We start from the raw sequence: 19,564 nt of genomic DNA, 5'->3' as shown, positions 1-19,564 counted from the left end.
AACGCCCGAATGTACATTCAACCTATTTTCACGACGCTTAGGCAGAAAGAGTGGAGGAGCACGAGCATCGTGACTGAAAAGATGGAGCGCTTCACGGATTTGGCGTGTCATCCTTTCGCAGGGGCCATGCTAATCTTCTCTGTATCGATCCAATTTTAGTATATGTGCTGCCGCCGGCGAGCAGCAAAAGACTGCTGCTCGCCCCAGGTATGTGTACCCTTCGGTCCCCGCGAGCTCGCCAAGGTGGTAGGGTCCATCGAGCCGCCTCGACACTCAGATACCGTGGCTGTACTGGGGTGCAGCATAGTACACGGCAGCGCCCGCTGAGGCAAGGGGCTGGACACACCTGTCCATGGCACCGAGACCTATTGCAAAAGGGGGCGTGGCCTCTGCCTTTCAAAACAAGGGGTGGCAGGAAAGGAGAGAAAACAAAACCAGTCAGACTGGTGACAGCTGCGGCAGTTAAATACATGTAAGAACTGCAGCTGGGTTGTGGTGAAATATCTCTAGGGCAAAGGAGATGGGGAACGATTTTTAAAGCAGCGCCCCACGCTGAGACGGGCAGACCGGGATCCAGCGTAACGTGTTGTAAATGGTAGGGTGGATGCGGAGGTAACCCCGCGACTGAGCTGCGATGAATACTGGGTCCTCTGGGTTAGCAGACACTCTTTGCAGCCCCCAGGCCAGAAGGCTGACTGCGCGGGCGGTTTGAAGCTTGTTACCACCCTGTCGGTCCACGCCCACTTAGGTGGGCTGAAGAGGTCGCGCACCTCGTGGGCATTCTTTCGCAGAGGCAATATTGTAGCCTATGAGGCTCATCCGAGGCGCGATCATTGCTGGTTGAAAACTTTACCCAATACCTCGCCGGGATGACTTGAAATACAGTCAGCCTTGGTAATTTTTGCCAGCCTCCCGGAGGCTTTGCGCTTGGTTGAAAAGGATAAGCTCTTCTTCTTTCTCTTCTTTTTTTCAATCACGCAGCAGGTTTTTGTCCTTTGTGCAGCCGAGGAACTGCATTGAGCGTGTCGGACAAGGAAGATGAGCGAAAGGTGTAAAGCGATGGTGTTTGCCAGATTGGATTCTAAAAAGAATTGACAAGAATTGACCGTGAGGATGGTCTTCCAAACCCACGCGCAGAGAGCAAAACGGCTAAGCAGTCCAATCCGACACGCCCCTTATCATCAGCTCGTTAGTAGGGCACGCAAAGAAGTGAATGGCCTGTGTCAGAAAAACAAAGCTGCAGAGCTCTGGGTTGGCCACCTGGAAAGACACCAAGCGACGAGGATGGGATTCGAACCCACGCGCAGAGCACAATGGATTAGCAGTCCATCGCTTTTAACCACTCGCCACCTCGCCGATGGCCAGTTTGTAGCGACTTTTGGAAGAAGACCTGAAAGGAGGAGTCAAAATGGAAAGAACAGACATTGACAGAAAACAAGGGCCTAGCAGTGTCAAAGAGAACTGAACAGAAGGCTGCTTCTGAAGAAGCTGCTGGCGGGCTCTCCGGGATTTGAACCCGGGACCTCTCGCACCCTAAGCGAGAATCATACCCCTAGACCAACGAGCCTACTGGGCACTGAGCTGCCCTGACCAGGGGGTCTTCTGCAGGAACCCCTTGGCACCTCCCCTAGCAGAGAGAAAGGAAAAGAACATCTACAGCAACTACAAAATAAGGGAATTTTTGTCATGAAAGTAGTTAAACACAAGAAATGAAAGACAAATAAGGAACTCGAACTAACATGGAAATAATTGAAGCCCTCGACACAGTGTCAAAGGCAAACAAATGACAGGCGGTCTCTGAATGGATTGAAAACTGGGGCTGGGCCTAACATGTAGATGGATTTTAGGAGGATGCTGCTTAAATGGTCAGATGGCCCTCAGAGCTTGAGCTCTTGGTCACTGAGGTTCCACCGAGATTTGAACTCGGATCGCTGGATTCAAAGTCCAGAATGCTGACCGTTACACCATGGAACCCCGGCGATTCTGGGGAGAGGGAGAGACGGGATGGAAAGTGCCACAGTCAAATCGGAAGCATCAGTAGGGTGTCTGCACTTTTTTTAGTAAGGTAGAAAAGGCTGAAACCTGCAAGCTTCAGAACTGTGCCCAAACGATACACCTGGGGTGCAGTATAGTACAAACGAGAGCGCCCGCTGAGGTAAGGGGCTGGACACATCTGTCCATGGCACCGAGTACTATTGCAAAAGGGGGCGTGGCCTCTGCCTTTCTCAGAACAAGAGGTGGGCGGAAAGCAGAGCTGCTGAGCTCTGGGTTGGCTACCTGGAAAGACATCAAGCGAAGAGGATGGGATTCGAACCCACGAGAGATGGATTCAGACACACGCAGAGCAGAGCACAATGGATTAGCAGCCCATCGCTTAACCACTCGGTCACCTCGCCGATGACCAGTCTGCAAATCCGACTTGGCCGCTTTTTTGCCAGATCTCCTTTCAACGCCCGAATGTACATTCAACCTATTTTCACGACGCTAGGCAGAAAGAGTGGAGGAGCACGAGCATCGTGACTGAAAAGATGGAGCGCCACGGATTTGGCGGTCATCCTTTCGCAGGGGCCATGCTAATCTTCTCTGTATCGATCCAATTTTAGTATATGTGCTGCCGTGGCGAGCACAAGACTGCTGCTCGCTCCAGGTATGTGTACCCTTCGGTCCCCGCGAGCTCGCCAAGGTGGTAGGGTCCATCGAGCCGCCTCGACACTCAGATACCGTGGCTGTACTGGGGTGCAGTATAGTACACGGCAGCGCCCCCGCTGAGGCAAGGGGGCTGGACACACCTGTCCATGGCACCGAGACCTATTGCAAAAGGGGGCGTGGCCTCTGCCTTTTTCAAAACAAGGGGTGGCAGGAAAGGAGAGAAAACAAAACCAGTCAGACTGGTGACAGCTGCGGCAGTTAAATACATGTAAGAACTGCAGCTGGGTTGTGGTGAAATATCTCTAGGGCAAAGGAGATGGGGAACGATTTTTAAAGCAAAGCGCCCCACGCTGAGACGGGCAGACCGGGATCCAGCGTAACGTGTTGTAAATGGTAGGGTGGATGCGGAGGTAACCCCATGACTGAGCTGCGATGAATACTGGGTCCTCTGGGTTAGCAGACACTCTTTGCAGCCCCCAGGCCAGAAGGCTGACTGCGCGGCGGTTTGAAGCTTGTTACCACCCTGTCGGTCCACGCCCACTTAGGTGGGCTGAAGAGGTCGCGCACCTCGTGGGCATTCTTTCGCAGAGGCAATATTGTAGCCTATGAGGCTCATCCGAGGCGCGATCATTGCTGGTTGAAAACTTTACCTCAATACCTCGCCGGATGACTTGAAATACAGTCAGCCTTGGTAATTTTTGCCAGCCTCCCGGAGGCTTTGCGCTTGGTTGAAAAGGATAAGCTCTTCTTCTTCTTCTCTTCTCTTTTTTTCAATCACGCAGGTTTTTGTCCTTTGTGCAGCCGAGGAACTGCATTGAGCGTGTCGGACAAGGAAGATGAGCGAAAGGTGTAAAGCGATGGTGTTTGCCAGATTGGATTCTAAAAAGAATTGACAAGAATTGACCGTGAGGATGGTCTTCCAAACCCACGCGCAGTAGAGCAAAACGGCTAAGCAGTCCAATCCGACACGCCCTTATCATCAGCTCGTTAGTAGGGCACGCAAAGAAGTGAATGGCCTGTGTCAGAAAAAACAAAGCTGCAGAGCTCTGGGTTGGCCACCTGGAAAGACACCAAGCGACGAGGATGGGATTCGAACCCACGCGCAGAGAGCACAATGGATTAGCAGTCCATCGCTTTAACCACTCGCCACCTCGCCGATGGCCAGTTTGTAGCGACTTTTGGAAGAAGACCTGAAAGGAGGAGTCAAAATGGAAAGAACAGACATTGACAGAAAACAAGGGCCTAGCAGTGTCAAAGAGAACTGAACAGAAGGCTGCTTCTGAAGAAGCTGCTGGCGGGCTCTGTCCCGGGATTTGAACCCGGGACCTCTCGCACCCTAAGCGAGAATCATACCCTAGACCAACGAGCCTACTGGGCACTGAGCTGCCCTGACCAGGGGTCTTCTGCAGGAACCCCTTGGCACCTCCCTAGCAGAGAGAAAGGAAAAGAACATCTACAGCAACTACAAAATAAGGGAATTTTTGTCATGAAAGTAGTTAAACACAAGAAATGAAAGACAAATAAGGAACTCGAACTAACATGGAAATAATTGAAGCCTCGACACAGTGTCAAAGGCAAACAAATGACAGGCGGTCTCTGAATGGATTGAAAACTGGGGCTGGGCCTAACATGTAGATGGATTTTAGGAGGATGCTGCTTAAATGGTCAGATGGCCCTCAGAGCTTGAGCTCTTGGTCACTGAGGTTCCACCGAGATTTGAACTCGGATCGCTGGATTCAAAGTCCAGAATGCTGACCGTTACACCATGGAACCCCGGCGATTCTGGGCGGAGAGGGAGAGTGACGGGATGGAAAGTGCCACAGTCAAATCGAAGCATCAGTAGGGTGTCTGCACTTTTTTTAGTAAGGTAGAAAAGGCTGAAACCTGCAAGCTTCAGAACTGTGCCCAAACGATACACCTGGGGTGCAGTACAGTACAAACGGCAGCGCGCCCGCTGAGGTAAGGGGCTGGACACATCTGTCCATGGCACCGAGTACTATTGCAAAAGGGGGCGTGGCCTCTGCCTTTCTCAGAACAAGAGGTGGGCGGAAAGCAGAGCTGCTGAGCTCTGGGTTGGCTACCTGGAAAGACATCAAGCGAAGAGGATGGGATTCGAACCCACGCGCAGAGCACAATGGATTAGCAGCCCATCGCCTTAACCACTCGGTCACCTCGCCGATGACCAGTCTGCAAATCCGACTTGGCCGCTTTTTTGCCAGATCTCCTTTCAACGCCCGAATGTACATTCAACCTATTTTCACGACGCTAGGGCAGAAAGAGTGGAGGAGCACGAGCATCGTGACTGAAAAGATGGAGCGCCACGGATTTGGCGTGTCATCCTTTCGCAGGGGCCATGCTAATCTTCTCTGTATCGATCCAATTTTAGTATATGTGCTGCCGCGGCGCAGCACAAGACTGCTGCTCGGCTCCAGGTATGTGTACCCTTCGGGTCCCCGCGAGCTCTCGCCAAGGTGGTAGGGTCCATCGAGCCGCCTCGACACTCAGATACCGCGGCTGTACTGGGGTGCAGTATAGTACACGAGCAGCGCCCGCTGAGGCAAGGGGGCTGGACACACCTGTCCATGGCACCGAGACCTATTGCAAAAGGGGGCGTGGCCTCTGCCTTTCTCAAAACAAGGGGTGGCAGGAAAGGAGAGAAAACAAAACCAGTCAGACTGGTGACAGCTGCGGCAGTTAAATACATGTAAGAACTGCAGCTGGGTTGTGGTGAAATATCTCTAGGGCAAAGGAGATGGGGAACGATTTTTAAAGCAAGCGCCCCCACGCTGAGACGGGCAGACCGGGATCCAGCGTAACGTGTTGTAAATGGTAGGGTGGATGCGGAGGTAACCCTGCGACTGAGCTGCGATGAATACTGGGTCCTCTGGGTTAGCAGACACTCTTGCAGCCCCCAGGCCAGAAGGCTGACTGCGCGGGCGGTTTGAAGCTTGTTACCACCCTGTCGGTCCACGCCCACTTAGGTGGGCTGAAGAGGTCGCGCACCTCGTGGGCATTCTTTCGCAGAGGCAATATTGTAGCCTATGAGGCTCATCCGAGGCGCGATCATTGCTGGTTGAAAACTTTACCCAATACCTCGCCGGGATGACTTGAAATACAGTCAGCCTTGGTAATTTTTGCCAGCCTCCCGGAGGCTTTGCGCTTGGTTGAAAAGGATAAGCTCTTCTTCTTTCTCTTCTTTTTTTCAATCACGTGCAGGTTTTTGTCCTTTGTGCAGCCGAGGAACTGCATTGAGCGTGTCGGACAAGGAAGATGAGCGAAAGGTGTAAAGCGATGGTGTTTGCCAGATTGGATTCTAAAAAGAATTGGACAAGAATTGACCGTGAGGATGGTCTTCCAAACCCACGCGTGTAGAGCAAAACGGCTAAGCAGTCCAATCCGACACGCCCCTTATCATCAGCTCGTTAGTAGGGCACGCAAAGAAGTGAATGGCCTGTGTCAGAAAACAAAGCTGCAGAGCTCTGGGTTGGCCACCTGGAAAGACACCAAGCGACGAGGATGGGATTCGAACCCACGCGCAGAGCACAATGGATTAGCAGTCCATCGCCTTAACCACTCGCCACCTCGCCGATGGCCAGTTTGTAGCGACTTTTGAAGAAGACCTGAAAGGAGGAGTCAAAATGGAAAGAACAGACATTGACAGAAAACAAGGGCCTAGCAGTGTCAAAGAGAACTGAACAGAAGGCTGCTTCTGAAGAAGCTGCTGGCGGGCCTCGTCCGGGATTTGAACCCGGGACCTCTCGCACCCTAAGCGAGAATCATACCCCTAGACCAACGAGCCTACTGGGCACTGAGCTGCCCTGACCAGGGGGTCTTCTGCAGGAACCCCCTTTGGCACCTCCCTAGCAGAGAGAAAGGAAAAGAACATCTACAGCAACTACAAAATAAGGGAATTTTTGTCATGAAAGTAGTTAAACACAAGAAATGAAAGACAAATAAGGAACTCGAACTAACATGGAAATAATTGAAGCCCTCGACACAGTGTCAAAGGCAAACAAATGACAGGCGGTCTCTGAATGGATTGAAAACTGGGGCTGGGCCTAACATGTAGATGGATTTTAGGAGGATGCTGCTTAAATGGTCAGATGGCCCTCAGAGCTTGAGCTCTTGGTCACTGAGGTTCCACCGAGATTTGAACTCGGATCGCTGGATTCAAAGTCCAGAATGCTGACCGTTACACCATGGAACCCCGGCGATTCTGCGGAGAGGGAGAGTGACGGGATGGAAAGTGCCACAGTCAAATCGAAGCATCAGTAGGGTGTCTGCACTTTTTTAGTAAGGTAGAAAAGGCTGAAACCTGCAAGCTTCAGAACTGTGCCCAAACGATACACCTGGGGTGCAGTACAGTACAAACGAGAGCGCCCGCTGAGGTAAGGGGCTGGACACATCTGTCCATGGCACCGAGTACTATTGCAAAAGGGGGCGTGGCCTCTGCCTTTCTCAGAACAAGAGGTGGGCGGAAAGCAGAGCTGCTGAGCTCTGGGTTGGCTACCTGGAAAGACATCAAGCGAAGAGGATGGGATTCGAACCCACGCGCAGAGCACAATGGATTAGCAGCCCATCGCCTTAACCACTCTGTCACCTCGCCGATGACCAGTCTGCAAATCCGACTTGGGCCGCTTTTTGCCAGATCTCCTTTCAACGCCCGAATGTACATTCAACCTATTTTCACGACGCTAGGCAGAAAGAGTGGAGGAGCACGAGCATCGTGACTGAAAAGATGGAGCGCCACGGATTTGGCGTGTCATCCTTTCGCAGGGGCCATGCTAATCTTCTCTGTATCGATCCACTTTAGTATATGTGCTGCCGTGGCGAGCACAAGACTGCTGCTCGGCTCCAGGTATGTGTACCCTTCGGTCCCCGCGAGCTCTCGCCAAGGTGGTAGGGTCCATCGAGCCGCCTCGACACTCTCGATACCGTGGCTGTACTGGGGTGCAGTATAGTACACGGCAGCGCCCGCTGAGGCAAGGGGCTGACACACCTGTCCATGGCACCGAGACCTATTGCAAAAGGGGGCGTGGCCTCTGCCTTTCTCAAAACAAGGGGTGGCAGGAAAGGAGAGAAAAACAAAACCAGTCAGACTGGTGACAGCTGCGGGCAGTTAAATACATGTAAGAACTGCAGCTGGGTTGTGGTGAAATATCTCTAGGGCAAAGGAGATGGGGAACGATTTTTAAAGCAGCGCGCCCCACGCTGAGACGGGCAGACCGGGATCCAGCGTAACGTGTTGTAAATGGTAGGGTGGATGCGGGAGGTAACCCTGCGACTGAGCTGCGATGAATACTGGGTCCTCTGGGTTAGCAGACACTCTTTGCAGCCCCTAGGCCAGAAGGCTGACTGCGCGCGGTTTGAAGCTTGTTACCACCCTGTCGGTCCACGCCCACTTAGGTGGGCTGAAGAGGTCGCGCACCGTGGGCATTCTTTCGCAGAGGCAATTGTAGCCTATGAGGCTCATCCGAGGCGCGATCATTGCTGGTTGAAAACTTTACCCAATACTCGCCGGGATGACTTGAAATACAGTCAGCCTTGGTAATTTTTGCCAGCCTCTCCGGAGGCTTTGCGCTTGGTTGAAAAGGATGATGTTCTTCTTTCTTTCTCTTCTCTTTTTCAATCACGCAGGTTTTTGTCCTTTGTGCAGCCGAGGAACTGCATTGAGCGTGTCGGACAAGGAAGATGAGCGAAAGGTGTAAAGCGATGGTGTTTGCCAGATTGGATTCTAAAAAGAATTGACAAGAATTGACCGTGAGGATGGTCTTCCAAACCCACGCGTGTAGAGCAAAACGGCTAAGCAGTCCAATCCGACACGCCCCTTATCATCAGCTCGTTAGTAGGGCACGCAAAGAAGTGAATGGCCTGTGTCAGAAAACAAAGCTGCAGAGCTCTGGGTTGGCCACCTGGAAAGACACCAAGCGACGAGGATGGGATTCGAACCCACGCGTGCAGAGCACAATGGATTAGCAGTCCATCGCCTTAACCACTCGCCACCTCGCCGATGGCCAGTTTGTAGCGACTCTTTGGAAGAAGACCTGAAAGGAGGAGTCAAAATGGAAAGAACAGACATTGACAGAAAACAAGGGCCTAGCAGTGTCAAAGAGAACTGAACAGAAGGCTGCTTCTGAAGAAGCTGCTGGCGGGCTCGTCCCGGGATTTGAACCCGGGACCTCTCGCACCCTAAGCGAGAATCATACCCCTAGACCAACGAGCCTACTGGGCACTGAGCTGCCCTGACCAGGGGGTCTTCTGCAGGAACCCCCTTTGGCACCTCCCTAGCAGAGAGAAAGGAAAAGAACATCTACAGCAACTACAAAATAAGGGAATTTTTGTCATGAAAGTAGTTAAACACAAGAAATGAAAGACAAATAAGGAACTCGAACTAACATGGAAATAATTGAAGCCCTCGACACAGTGTCAAAGGCAAACAAATGACAGGCGGTCTCTGAATGGATTGAAAACTGGGCTGGGCCTAACATGTAGATGGATTTTAGGAGGATGCTGCTTAAATGGTCAGATGGCCCTCAGAGCTTGAGCTCTTGGTCACTGAGGTTCCACCGAGATTTGAACTCGGATCGCTGGATTCAAAGTCCAGAATGCTGACCGTTACACCATGGAACCCCGGCGATTCTGCGGAGAGGGAGAGTGACGGGATGGAAAGTGCCACAGTCAAATCGGAAGCATCAGTAGGGTGTCTGCACTTTTTTTAGTAAGGTAGAAAAGGCTGAAACCTGCAAGCTTCAGAACTGTGCCCAAACGATACACCTGGGGTGCAGTACAGTACAACGGCAGCGTCCGCTGAGGTAAGGGGCTGGACACATCTGTCCATGGCACCGGAGTACTATTGCAAAAGGGGGCGTGGCCTCTGCCTTTCTCAGAACAAGAGGTGGGCGGAAAGCAGAGCTGCTGAGCTCTGGGTTGGCTACCTGGAAAGACATCAAGCGAAGAGGATGGGATTCGAACCCACGCGTGCAGAGCACAATGGATTAGCAGCCCATCGCCTTAACCACTCGGTCACCTCGTCGATGACCAGTCTGCAAATCCGGACTTGGCCGTTTTTTGCCAGATCTCCTTTCAACAGCCCGAATGTACATTCAACCTATTTTCACGACGCTAGGGCAGAAAGAGTGGAGGAGCACGAGCATCGTGACTGAAAAGATGGAGCGCTTCACGGATTTGCGTGTCATCCTTTCGCAGGGGCCATGCTAATCTTCTCTGTATCGATCCAATTTTAGTATATGTGCTGCCGTGGCGAGCACAAGACTGCTGCTCGGCCCCAGGTATGTGTACCCTTTCGGTCCCCGCGAGCTCTCGCCAAGGTGGTAGGGTCCATCGAGCCGCCTCGACACTCTCGTGATACCGTGGCTGTACTGGGGTGCAGTATAGTACACGGCAGAAAGCGTCCGCTGAGGCAAGGGGCTGGACACACCTGTCCATGGCACCGAGAGACCTATTGCAAAAGGGGGCGTGGCCTCTGCCTTTCTCAAAACAAGGGGTGGCAGGAAAGGAGAGAAAACAAAACCAGTCAGACTGGTGACAGCTGCGGGCAGTTAAATACATGTAAGAACTGCAGCTGGGTTGTGGTGAAACATCTCTAGGGCAAAGGAGATGGGGAACGATTTTTAAAGCAGCGCTCCCACGCTGAGACGGGCAGACCGGGATCCAGCGTAACGTGTTGTAAATGGTAGGTTGGATGCGGAGGTAACCCTGCGACTGAGCTGCAATGAATACTGGGTCCTCTGGGTTAGCAGACACTCTTTGCAGCCCCTAGGCCAGAAGGCTGACTGCGCGGCGGTTTGAAGCTTGTTACCACCCTGTCGGTCCACGTCCACTTAGGTGGGCTGAAGAGGTCGCGCACCTCGTGGGCATTCTTTCGCAGAGGCAATATTGTAGCCGATGAGGGCTCATCCGAGGCGCGATCATTGCTGGTTGAAAACTTTACCCAATACCTCGCGGGATGACTTGAAATACAGTCAGCCTTGGCAATTTTTGCCAGCCTCCGGAGGCTTTGGCGCTTTGGTTGAAAAGGATGAGCTTCTTCTTTCTCTTCTCTTTTTTTCAATCACGTGCAGGTTTTTGTCCTTTGTGCAGCCGAGGAACTGCATTGAGCGTGTCGGACAAGGAAGATGAGCGAAAGGTGTAAAGCGATGGTGTTTGCCAGATTGGATTCTAAAAAGAATTGACAAGAATTGACCGTGAGGATGGTCTTCCAAACCCACGCTGTGTAGAGCAAAACGGCTAAAGCAGTCCAATCCGGACACGCCCCTTATCATCAGCTCGTTAGTAGGGCACGCAAAGAAGTGAATGGCCTGTGTCAGAAAACAAAGCTGCAGAGCTCTGGGTTGGCCACCTGGAAAGACACCAAGCGACGAGGATGGGATTCGAACCCACGCGCAGAGCACAATGGATTAGCAGTCCATCGCTTTAACCACTCGCCACCTCGCCGATGGCCAGTTTGTAGCGACTCTTTGGAAGAAGACCTGAAAGGAGGAGTCAAAATGGAAAGAACAGACATTGACAGAAAACAAGGGCCTAGCAGTGTCAAAGAGAACTGAACAGAAGGCTGCTTCTGAAGAAGCTGCTGGCGGGCTCGTCCGGGATTTGAACCCCAGGACCTCTCGCACCCTAAGCGAGAATCATACCCTAGACCAACGAGCCAACTGGGCACTGAGCTGCCCTGACCAGGGGGTCTTCTGCAGGAACCCCCTTTGGCACCTCCCTAGCAGAGAGAAAGGAAAAGAACATCTACAGCAACTACAAAATAAGGGAATTTTTGCCATGAAAGTAGTTAAACACAAGAAATGAAAGACAAATAAGGAACTCGAACTAACATGGAAATAATTGAAGCCCTCGACACAGTGTCAAAGGCAAACAAATGACAGGCGGTCTCTGAATGGATTGAAAACTGGGGCTGGGCCTAACATGTAGATGGATTTTAGGGAGGATGCTGCTTAAATGGTCAGATGGCCCTCAGAGCTTGAGCTCTTGGTCACTGAGGTTCCACCGAGATTTGAACTCGGATCGCTGGATTCAAAGTCCAGAATGCTGACCGTTACACCATGGAACCCCGGCGATTCTGCGGAGAGGGAGAGTGACGGGATGGAAAGTGCCACAGTCAAATCGGAAGCATCAGTAGGGTGTCTGCACTTTTTTTAGTAAGGTAGAAAAGGCTGAAACCTGCAAGCTTCAGAACTGTGCCCAAACGATACACCTGGGGTGCAGTATAGTACAAACGAGCGCCCCGCTGAGGTAAGGGGCTGGACACATCTGTCCATGGCACCGGAGTACTATTGCAAAAGGGGGCGTGGCCTCTGCCTTTCTCAGAACAAGAGGTGGGCGGAAAGCAGAGCTGCTGAGCTCTGGGTTGGCTACCTGGAAAGACATCAAGCGAAGAGGATGGGATTCGAACCCACGCGCAGAGCAGCCCATCGCGCCTTAACCACTCGGTCACCTCGCCGATGACCAGTCTGCAAATCCGACTTGGCCGCTTTTTGCCAGATCTCCTTTCAACGCCCGAATGTACATTCAACCTATTTTCACGACGCTAGGCAGAAAGAGTGGAGGAGCACGAGCATCGTGACTGAAAAGATGGAGCGCTTCACGGATTTGGCGTGTCATCCTTTCGCAGGGGCCATGCTAATCTTCTCTGTATCGATCCAATTTTAGTATATGTGCTGCCGTGGCGAGCACAAGACTGCTGCTCGGCTCCAGGTATGTGTACTACTTCGGTCCCCGCGAGCTCTCGCCAAGGTGGTAGGGTCCATCGAGCCGCCTCGACACCTCGTATACCGCGGCTGTACTGGGGTGCAGCATAGTACACTGCGGCAGCGTCCGCTGAGGCAAGGGGCTGACACACCTGTCCATGGCACCGAGACCTATTGCAAAAGGGGGCGTGGCCTCTGCCTTTCTCAAAACAAGGGGTGGCAGGAAAGGAGAGAAAACAAAACCAGTCAGACTGGTGACAGCTGCTGCGGCAGTTAAATACATGTAAGAACTGCAGCTGGGTTGTGGTGAAATATCTCTAGGGCAAAGGAGATGGGGAACGATTTTTAAAGCAGCGCGCCCACGCTGAGACGGGCAGACCGGGATCCAGCGTAACGTGTTGTAAATGGTAGGGTGGATGCGGGAGGTAACCTCAAAGCGACTGAGCTGCGATGAATACTGGGTCCTCTGGGTTAGCAGACACTCTTTGCAGCCCCTAGGCCAGAAGGCAAACACAAATGGCAGGCGGTCTCTGAAGGATTGTTACCAACCCTGTCGGTCCACGCAGGAGGGTGGGCTGAAGAGGTCAGCGCACCTCAGAGCTTGAGCTCTTTCGTCACTGAGGCAATATTGTAGATTTGAACTGAGGCTGGATCCGAAAGTCGATCATTGCTGGTTGAAAACACCATGGAACTAATACCTCTCCGGGAGGATGACGGGATGGACAGTCAGCCTTGGTAAATTGCCAGCATCAGTCCGGAGTCTTTGCTTTTTTAGTTGAAAAGGCTGAAACTGCAAGCTTCTTTCTCTGCTCAAACGATACAATCACGTGCAGGTTTTTGTCCTTTGTGCAGCCGAGGAACTGCATTGAGCGTGGCACGGACAATTGCAAAAGGAAGATGGCCTCTGCCTTTCTCAGAAGGTGTGGGCGAAAGCAGAGTTTGCCAGATTGGGTTCTACCTGGAAAGACATCAAGCTTAAGAGGATGGGATTCGAACCCACGCGTGAGAGCACAATGGTCTTCCAAACCATCGCTGTAGAGTACTCTGTCGGCTAAGACAGTCCAAAATCCGGACACGCCCCTTATCATCAGCTCGTTAGTAGGGCCGAATGCACATTCAAGTGAATGGCCTGTGTCAGAAAAGTGGAGGAGCACGAGCTGCAGAGCTCTGGGATTTGGCTACCTGGAAAGACACCTAATCGTATCGAGGATGGGATTCGAACCCACGCGTGCAGAGCACAATGGATTAGCAGTCAATCGGTCCCCGCGTAGCTCTAACCACTCGAGCCACCTCGACACTCGATGGCCAGTTTGTACTGCGACTTTTGGAAGAAGACCTGAGGCAAGGAGAACACCTGTCCATGGCAAGACCTGGAAAGAACAGGCATCTGACAGAAAACAAGGGCCAGGAAAGCAGAGAAAACAAAACCAGAGAACAGCGAACAGAAGGCTGCTTCTGCAGAAGCTGGTGGCGGGCTCTAGGGCAAAGGAGATTTGAACCCGACCTTCGCGCTCCCACGCTGAGACGGGCAGACCGGGATCCAGCGTAATGTGTTGTAAATGGTAGGGTGGATGCGGAGGTAACCCAGCGACTGAGCTGCGATGAATACTGGGTCCTCTGGGTTAGCAGACACTCTTTGCAGCCCCCTAGGCCAGAAGGCTGACTGCACGGTGGTTTGAAGCTTGTTACCACCCTGTCGGTCCACGTGCACTTAGGTGGGCTGAAGAGGTCGCGCACCTCGTGGGCATTCTTTCGCAGAGGCAATATTGTAGCCGATGAGGCTCATCCGAGGCGCGATCATTGCTGGTTGAAAACTTTACCCAATACCTCGCCGGGATGACTTGAAATACAGTCAGCCTTGGCAATTTTTGCCAGCCTCTCCGGAGGCTTTGCGTTTGGTTGAAAAGGATAAGCTCTTCTTCTTTCTCTTCTCTTTTTTTCAATCACGTGCAGGTTTTTGTCCTTTGTGCAGCCGAGGAACTGCATTGAGCGTGTCGGACAAGGAAGATGAGCGAAAGGTGTAAAGCGATGGTGTTTGCCAGATTGGATTCTAAAAAGAATTGGACAAGAATTGACCGTGAGGATGGTCTTCCAAACCCACGCGCAGTAGAGCAAAACGGCTAAGCAGTCCAATCCGACACGCCCCTTATCATCAGCTCGTTAGTAGGGGCACGCAAAGAAGTGAATGGCCTGTGTCAGAAAACAAAGCTGCAGAGCTCTGGGTTGGCCACCTGGAAAGACACCAAGCGACGAGGATGGGATTCGAACCCACGCGCAGAGCACAATGGATTAGCAGTCCATCGCTTTAACCACTCGCCACCTCGCCGATGGCCAGTTTGTAGCGACTCTTTGGAAGAAGACCTGAAAGGAGGAGTCAAAATGGAAAGAACAGACATTGACAGAAAACAAGGGCCTAGCAGTGTCAAAGAGAACCGAACAGAAGGCTGCTTCTGAAGAAGCTGCTGGCGGGCTCGTCCGGGATTTGAACCCGGGACCTCTCGCACCCAAAGCGAGAATCATACCCCTAGACCAACGAGCCTACTGGGCACTGCGCTGCCCTGACCAGGGGGTCTTCTGCAGGAACCCCCTTTGGCACCTCCCTAGCAGAGAGAAAGGAAAAGAACATCTACAGCAACTACAAAATAAGGGAATTTTTGTCATGAAAGTAGTTAAACACAAGAAATGAAAGACAAATAAGGAACTCGAACTAACATGGAAATAATTGAAGCCCTCGACACAGTGTCAAAGGCAAACAAATGACAGGCGGTCTCTGAATGGATTGAAAACTGGGGCTGGGCCTAACATGTAGATGGATTTTAGGGAGGATGCTGCTTAAATGGTCAGATGGCCCTCAGAGCTTGAGCTCTTGGTCACTGAGGTTCCACCGAGAGAAATGAACTCGGATCGCTGGATTCAAAGTCCAGAATGCTGACCGTTACACCATGGAACCCCTGCAATTCTGCGGAGAGGGAGAGTGACGGGATGGAAAGTGCCACAGTCAAATTTGAAGCATCAGTAGGGTGTCTGCACTTTTTTTAGTAAGGTAGAAAAGGCTGAAACCTGCAAGCTTCAGAACTGTGCCCAAACGATACACCTGGGGTGCAGTACAGTACAACGAGAGCGCGCCGCTGAGGTAAGGGGCTGGACACATCTGTCCATGGCACCGGAGTACTATTGCAAAAGGGGGCGTGGCCTCTGCCTTTCTCAGAACAAGAGGTGGGCGGAAAGCAGAGCTGCTGAGCTCGCTACCTGGAAAGACATCAAGCGAAGAGGATGGGATTCGAACCCACGCATGCAGAGCACAATGGATTAGCAGCCCATCGCCTTAACCACTCTGTCACCTCGCCGATGACCAGTCTGCAAATCCGACTTGGCCGCTTTTTGCCAGATCTCCTTTCAACGGCCCGAATGTACATTCAACCTATTTTCACGACGCTAAGGCAGAAAGAGTGGAGGAGCACGAGCATCGTGACTGAAAAGATGGAGCGCTTCACGGATTTGCGTCTCATCCTTTCGCAGGGGCCATGCTAATCTTCTCTGTATCGATCCAATTTTAGTATATGTGCTGCCGTGGCGAGCAGCACAAGACTGCTGCTCGGCTCCAGGTATGTGTACCCTTCGGTCCCCGCGAGCTCTCGCCAAGGTGGTAGGGTCCATCGAGCCATCTCGACACTCAGATACCGTGCTGTACTGGGGTGCAGTACAGTACACGCAGCAGCCCGCTGAGGCAAGGGGCTGGACACACCTGTCCATGGCACCGAGACCTATTGCAAAAGGGGGCGTGGCCTCTGCCTTTCTCAAAACAAGGGGTGGCAGGAAAGGAGAGAAAAACAAAACCAGTCAGACCGGGTGACAGCTGCGGGCAGTTAAATACATGTAAGAACTGCAGCTGGGTTGTGGTGAAATATCTCTAGGGCAAAGGAGATGGGGAACGATTTTTAAAGCAAGCGCTCCCACGCTGAGACGGGCAGACCGGGATCCAGCGTAACGTGTTGTAAATGGTAGGGTGGATGCGGGAGGTAACCCTGCGACAGAGCTGCGATGAATACTGGGTCCTCTGGGTTAGCAGACACTCTTTGCAGCCCCCTAGGCCAGAAGGCTGACTGCGCGGCGGTTTGAAGCTTGTTACCACCCTGTCGGTCCACGTGCACTTAGATGGGCTGAAGAGGTCGCGCACCTCGTGGGCATTCTTTCGCAGAGGCAATATTGTAGCCTATGAGGCTCATCCGAGGCGCGATCATTGCTGGTTGAAAACTTTACCCAATACCTCGCCGGGATGACTTGAAATACAGTCAGCCTTGGTAATTTTTGCCAGCCTCTCCGGAGGCTTTGCGCTTTGGTTGAAAAGGATAAGCTCTTCTTCTTTCTCTTCTCTTTTTTTCAATCACGTGCAGGTATTTGTCCTTTGTGCAGCCGAGGAACTGCATTGAGCGTGTCGGACAAGGAAGATGAGCGAAAGGTGTAAAGCGATGGTGTTTGCCAGATTGGATTCTAAAAAGAATTGACAAGAATTGACCGTGAGGATGGTCTTCCAAACCCACGCGTGTAGAGCAAAACGGCTAAGCAGTCCAATCCGACACGCCCCTTCATCAGCAGCTCGTTAGTAGGGCACGCAAAGAAGTGAATGGCCTGTGTCAGAAAACAAAGCTGCAGAGCTCTGGGTTGGCCACCTGGAAAGACACCAAGCGACGAGGATGGGATTCGAACCCACGCGCAGAGCACAATGGATTAGCAGTCCATCGCCTTAACCACTCGGCCACCTCGCCGATGGCCAGTTTGTAGCGACTCTTTGGAAGAAGACCTGAAAGGAGGAGTCAAAATGGAAAGAACAGACATTGACAGAAAACAAGGGCCTAGCAGTGTCAAAGAGAACCGAACAGAAGGCTGCATCTGAAGAATCTGCTGGCGGGCTCGTCCGGGATTTGAACCCGGGACCTCTCGCACCCAAAGCAAGAATCATACCCCTAGACCAACGAGCCTACTGGGCACTGCGCTGCCCTGACCAGGGGTCTTCTGCAGGAACCCCTTTGGCACCTCCCAGCAGAGAGAAAGGAAAAGAACATCTACAGCAACTACAAAATAAGGGAATTTTTGTCATGAAAGTAGTTAAACACAAGAAATGAAAGACAAATAAGGAACTCGAACTAACATGGAAATAATTGAAGCCCTCGACACAGTGTCAAAGGCAAACAAATGACAGGCGGTCTCTGAATGGATTGAAAACTGGGGCTGGGCCTAACATGTAGATGGATTTTAGGAGGATGCTGCTTAAATGGTCAGATGGCCCTCAGAGCTTGAGCTCTTGGTCACTGAGGTTCCACCGAGATTTGAACTCGGATCGCTGGATTCAAAGTCCAGAATGCTGACCGTTACACCATGGAACCCCGGTGATTCTGGGGAGAGAGAGAGTGACGGGATGGAAAGTGCCACAGTCAAATTGGTAGCATCAAAAGGGTGTCTGCACTTTTTTTAGTAAGGTAGAAAAGGCTGAAACCTGCAAGCTTCAGAACTGTGCCCAAACGATACACCTGGGGTGCAGTACAGTACAACGGCAGCGTCCGCTGAGGTAAGGGGCTGGACACATCTGTCCATGGCACCGGAGTACTATTGCAAAAGGGGGCGTGGCCTCTGCCTTTCTCAGAACAAGAGGTGGGCGGAAAGCAGAGCTGCTGAGCTCTGCTACCTGGAAAGACATCAAGCGAAGAGGATGGGATTCGAACCCACGCGTGCAGAGCACAATGGATTAGCAGCCCATCGCCTTAACCACTCTGTCACCTCGTCGATGACCAGTCTGCAAATCCGGACTTGGCCGTTTTTTGCCAGATCTCCTTTCAACGGCCCGAATGTACATTCAACCTATTTTCACGACGCTAGGGCAGAAAGAGTGGAGGAGCACGAGCATCGTGACTGAAAAGATGGAGCGCTTCACGGATTTGCGTGTCATCCTTTCGCAGGGGCCATGCTAATCTTCTCTGTATCGATCCAATTTTAGTATATGTGCTGCCGTGGCGAGCACAAGACTGCTGCTCGGCTCCAGGTATGTGTACCCTTCGGGTCCCCGCGAGCTCGCCAAGGTGGTAGGGTCCATCGAGCCGCCTCGACACCTCGTGATACCGTGGCTGTACTGGGGTGCAGTACAGTACACGGCAGCGTCCGCTGAGGCAAGGGGCTGGACACACCTGTCCATGGCACCGAGACCTATTGCAAAAGGGGGCGTGGCCTCTGCCTTTCTCAAAACAAGGGGTGGCAGGAAAGGAGAGAAAAACAAAACCAGTCAGACCGGGTGACAGCTGCGGGCAGTTAAATACATGTAAGAACTGCAGCTGGGTTGTGGTGAAATATCTCTAGGGCAAAGGAGATGGGGAACGATTTTTAAAGCAAGCGCTCCCACGCTGAGACGGGCAGACCGGGATCCAGCGTAACGTGTTGTAAATGGTAGGGTGGATGCGGAGGTAACCCTGCGACAGAGCTGCGATGAATACTGGGTCCTCTGGGTTAGCAGACACTCTTTGCAGCCCCCTAGGCCAGAAGGCTGACTGCGCGGCGGTTTGAAGCTTGTTACCACCCTGTCGGTCCACGTGCACTTAGGTGGGCTGAAGAGGTCGCGCACCTCGTGGGCATTCTTTCGCAGAGGCAATATTGTAGCCTATGAGGCTCATCCGAGGCGCGATCATTGCTGGTTGAAAACTTTACCCAATACCTCGCCGGGATGACTTGAAATACAGTCAGCCTTGGCAATTTTGCCAGCCTCTCTGGAGGCTTTGCGCTTGGTTGAAAAGGATAAGCTCTTCTTCTTTCTCTTCTCTTTTTTTCAATCACGTGCAGGTTTTTGTCCTTTGTGCAGCCGAGGAACTGCATTGAGCGTGTCGGACAAGGAAGATGAGCGAAAGGTGTAAAGCGATGGTGTTTGCCAGATTGGATTCTAAAAAGAATTGGACAAGAATTGACCGGTGAGGATGGTCTTCCAAACCCACGCGTGTAGAGCAAAACGGCTAAGCAGTCCAATCCGGACACGCCCCTTATCATCAGCTCGTTAGTAGGGCACGCAAAGAAGTGAATGGCCTGTGTCAGAAAACAAAGCTGCAGAGCTCTGGGTTGGCCACCTGGTAAGACACCAAGCGACGAGGATGGGATTCGAACCCACGCGCAGAGCACAATGGATTAGCAGTCCATCGCCTTAACCACTCGCCACCTCGCCGATG

General features: G+C 52.2%; 33 non-coding genes across 33 annotated transcripts; 8 read left to right on the top strand and 25 right to left on the bottom strand.

Annotated features, from left to right (window-relative positions):
* Positions 1-75: 75 nt before the first annotated feature.
* Positions 76-184, bottom strand: LOC122340469. Its single transcript, XR_006250246.1, has one exon. It is a non-coding gene; the product is annotated as a U6 spliceosomal RNA (small nuclear RNA).
* A 595-nt stretch (positions 185-779) lies between these two features.
* On the top strand, positions 780-919 carry LOC122340452. The gene has a single exon (XR_006250229.1). It is a non-coding gene; the product is annotated as a U4 spliceosomal RNA (small nuclear RNA).
* A 576-nt stretch (positions 920-1,495) lies between these two features.
* Positions 1,496-1,568, bottom strand: trnap-agg. Its single transcript has one exon. It is a non-coding gene; the product is annotated as a tRNA-Pro (tRNA).
* Positions 1,569-1,902: 334 nt separating this feature from the next.
* Positions 1,903-1,974, bottom strand: trnaq-uug. The gene has a single exon. It is a non-coding gene; the product is annotated as a tRNA-Gln (tRNA).
* A 548-nt stretch (positions 1,975-2,522) lies between these two features.
* LOC122340476 lies at positions 2,523-2,627 on the bottom strand. The gene has a single exon (XR_006250252.1). It is a non-coding gene; the product is annotated as a U6 spliceosomal RNA (small nuclear RNA).
* A 598-nt stretch (positions 2,628-3,225) lies between these two features.
* Positions 3,226-3,365, top strand: LOC122340450. Its single transcript, XR_006250227.1, has one exon. It is a non-coding gene; the product is annotated as a U4 spliceosomal RNA (small nuclear RNA).
* A 985-nt stretch (positions 3,366-4,350) lies between these two features.
* On the bottom strand, positions 4,351-4,422 carry trnaq-uug. Its single transcript has one exon. It is a non-coding gene; the product is annotated as a tRNA-Gln (tRNA).
* Positions 4,423-4,953: 531 nt separating this feature from the next.
* LOC122340475 lies at positions 4,954-5,060 on the bottom strand. Its single transcript, XR_006250251.1, has one exon. It is a non-coding gene; the product is annotated as a U6 spliceosomal RNA (small nuclear RNA).
* Positions 5,061-5,661: 601 nt separating this feature from the next.
* On the top strand, positions 5,662-5,801 carry LOC122340451. Its single transcript, XR_006250228.1, has one exon. It is a non-coding gene; the product is annotated as a U4 spliceosomal RNA (small nuclear RNA).
* A 356-nt stretch (positions 5,802-6,157) lies between these two features.
* On the bottom strand, positions 6,158-6,236 carry trnas-gcu. Its single transcript has one exon. It is a non-coding gene; the product is annotated as a tRNA-Ser (tRNA).
* A 138-nt stretch (positions 6,237-6,374) lies between these two features.
* trnap-agg lies at positions 6,375-6,448 on the bottom strand. Its single transcript has one exon. It is a non-coding gene; the product is annotated as a tRNA-Pro (tRNA).
* A 336-nt stretch (positions 6,449-6,784) lies between these two features.
* Positions 6,785-6,856, bottom strand: trnaq-uug. Its single transcript has one exon. It is a non-coding gene; the product is annotated as a tRNA-Gln (tRNA).
* Positions 6,857-7,381: 525 nt separating this feature from the next.
* On the bottom strand, positions 7,382-7,486 carry LOC122340477. The gene has a single exon (XR_006250253.1). It is a non-coding gene; the product is annotated as a U6 spliceosomal RNA (small nuclear RNA).
* Positions 7,487-8,084: 598 nt separating this feature from the next.
* On the top strand, positions 8,085-8,222 carry LOC122340458. The gene has a single exon (XR_006250235.1). It is a non-coding gene; the product is annotated as a U4 spliceosomal RNA (small nuclear RNA).
* Positions 8,223-8,577: 355 nt separating this feature from the next.
* Positions 8,578-8,658, bottom strand: trnas-gcu. The gene has a single exon. It is a non-coding gene; the product is annotated as a tRNA-Ser (tRNA).
* A 141-nt stretch (positions 8,659-8,799) lies between these two features.
* On the bottom strand, positions 8,800-8,872 carry trnap-agg. Its single transcript has one exon. It is a non-coding gene; the product is annotated as a tRNA-Pro (tRNA).
* A 335-nt stretch (positions 8,873-9,207) lies between these two features.
* On the bottom strand, positions 9,208-9,279 carry trnaq-uug. The gene has a single exon. It is a non-coding gene; the product is annotated as a tRNA-Gln (tRNA).
* A 321-nt stretch (positions 9,280-9,600) lies between these two features.
* On the bottom strand, positions 9,601-9,682 carry trnas-gcu. Its single transcript has one exon. It is a non-coding gene; the product is annotated as a tRNA-Ser (tRNA).
* A 128-nt stretch (positions 9,683-9,810) lies between these two features.
* On the bottom strand, positions 9,811-9,917 carry LOC122340461. The gene has a single exon (XR_006250238.1). It is a non-coding gene; the product is annotated as a U6 spliceosomal RNA (small nuclear RNA).
* Positions 9,918-10,525: 608 nt separating this feature from the next.
* LOC122340454 lies at positions 10,526-10,664 on the top strand. The gene has a single exon (XR_006250231.1). It is a non-coding gene; the product is annotated as a U4 spliceosomal RNA (small nuclear RNA).
* Positions 10,665-11,653: 989 nt separating this feature from the next.
* Positions 11,654-11,725, bottom strand: trnaq-uug. Its single transcript has one exon. It is a non-coding gene; the product is annotated as a tRNA-Gln (tRNA).
* A 515-nt stretch (positions 11,726-12,240) lies between these two features.
* Positions 12,241-12,348, bottom strand: LOC122340462. Its single transcript, XR_006250239.1, has one exon. It is a non-coding gene; the product is annotated as a U6 spliceosomal RNA (small nuclear RNA).
* Positions 12,349-14,108: 1,760 nt separating this feature from the next.
* On the top strand, positions 14,109-14,249 carry LOC122340446. The gene has a single exon (XR_006250223.1). It is a non-coding gene; the product is annotated as a U4 spliceosomal RNA (small nuclear RNA).
* Positions 14,250-14,829: 580 nt separating this feature from the next.
* On the bottom strand, positions 14,830-14,901 carry trnap-ugg. The gene has a single exon. It is a non-coding gene; the product is annotated as a tRNA-Pro (tRNA).
* Positions 14,902-15,836: 935 nt separating this feature from the next.
* On the bottom strand, positions 15,837-15,946 carry LOC122340466. The gene has a single exon (XR_006250243.1). It is a non-coding gene; the product is annotated as a U6 spliceosomal RNA (small nuclear RNA).
* A 602-nt stretch (positions 15,947-16,548) lies between these two features.
* Positions 16,549-16,689, top strand: LOC122340468. The gene has a single exon (XR_006250245.1). It is a non-coding gene; the product is annotated as a U4 spliceosomal RNA (small nuclear RNA).
* Positions 16,690-17,048: 359 nt separating this feature from the next.
* On the bottom strand, positions 17,049-17,128 carry trnas-gcu. The gene has a single exon. It is a non-coding gene; the product is annotated as a tRNA-Ser (tRNA).
* Positions 17,129-17,269: 141 nt separating this feature from the next.
* Positions 17,270-17,341, bottom strand: trnap-ugg. Its single transcript has one exon. It is a non-coding gene; the product is annotated as a tRNA-Pro (tRNA).
* A 333-nt stretch (positions 17,342-17,674) lies between these two features.
* trnaq-uug lies at positions 17,675-17,746 on the bottom strand. The gene has a single exon. It is a non-coding gene; the product is annotated as a tRNA-Gln (tRNA).
* A 315-nt stretch (positions 17,747-18,061) lies between these two features.
* Positions 18,062-18,143, bottom strand: trnas-gcu. Its single transcript has one exon. It is a non-coding gene; the product is annotated as a tRNA-Ser (tRNA).
* Positions 18,144-18,271: 128 nt separating this feature from the next.
* On the bottom strand, positions 18,272-18,378 carry LOC122340460. The gene has a single exon (XR_006250237.1). It is a non-coding gene; the product is annotated as a U6 spliceosomal RNA (small nuclear RNA).
* Positions 18,379-18,981: 603 nt separating this feature from the next.
* LOC122340453 lies at positions 18,982-19,121 on the top strand. The gene has a single exon (XR_006250230.1). It is a non-coding gene; the product is annotated as a U4 spliceosomal RNA (small nuclear RNA).
* Positions 19,122-19,481: 360 nt separating this feature from the next.
* trnas-gcu lies at positions 19,482-19,560 on the bottom strand. The gene has a single exon. It is a non-coding gene; the product is annotated as a tRNA-Ser (tRNA).
* Between the last annotated feature and the right edge of the window lie 4 nt (positions 19,561-19,564).

The sequence above is a fragment of the Puntigrus tetrazona genome, unplaced genomic scaffold (genome assembly GCF_018831695.1).
Source record: "Puntigrus tetrazona isolate hp1 unplaced genomic scaffold, ASM1883169v1 S000001057, whole genome shotgun sequence".
NCBI classification, from domain to species: domain Eukaryota; kingdom Metazoa; phylum Chordata; class Actinopteri; order Cypriniformes; family Cyprinidae; genus Puntigrus; species Puntigrus tetrazona.
The sequence above is the reverse complement of the archived record's forward strand: the minus strand, read 5'-3'. Positions and strand labels throughout refer to the sequence as shown.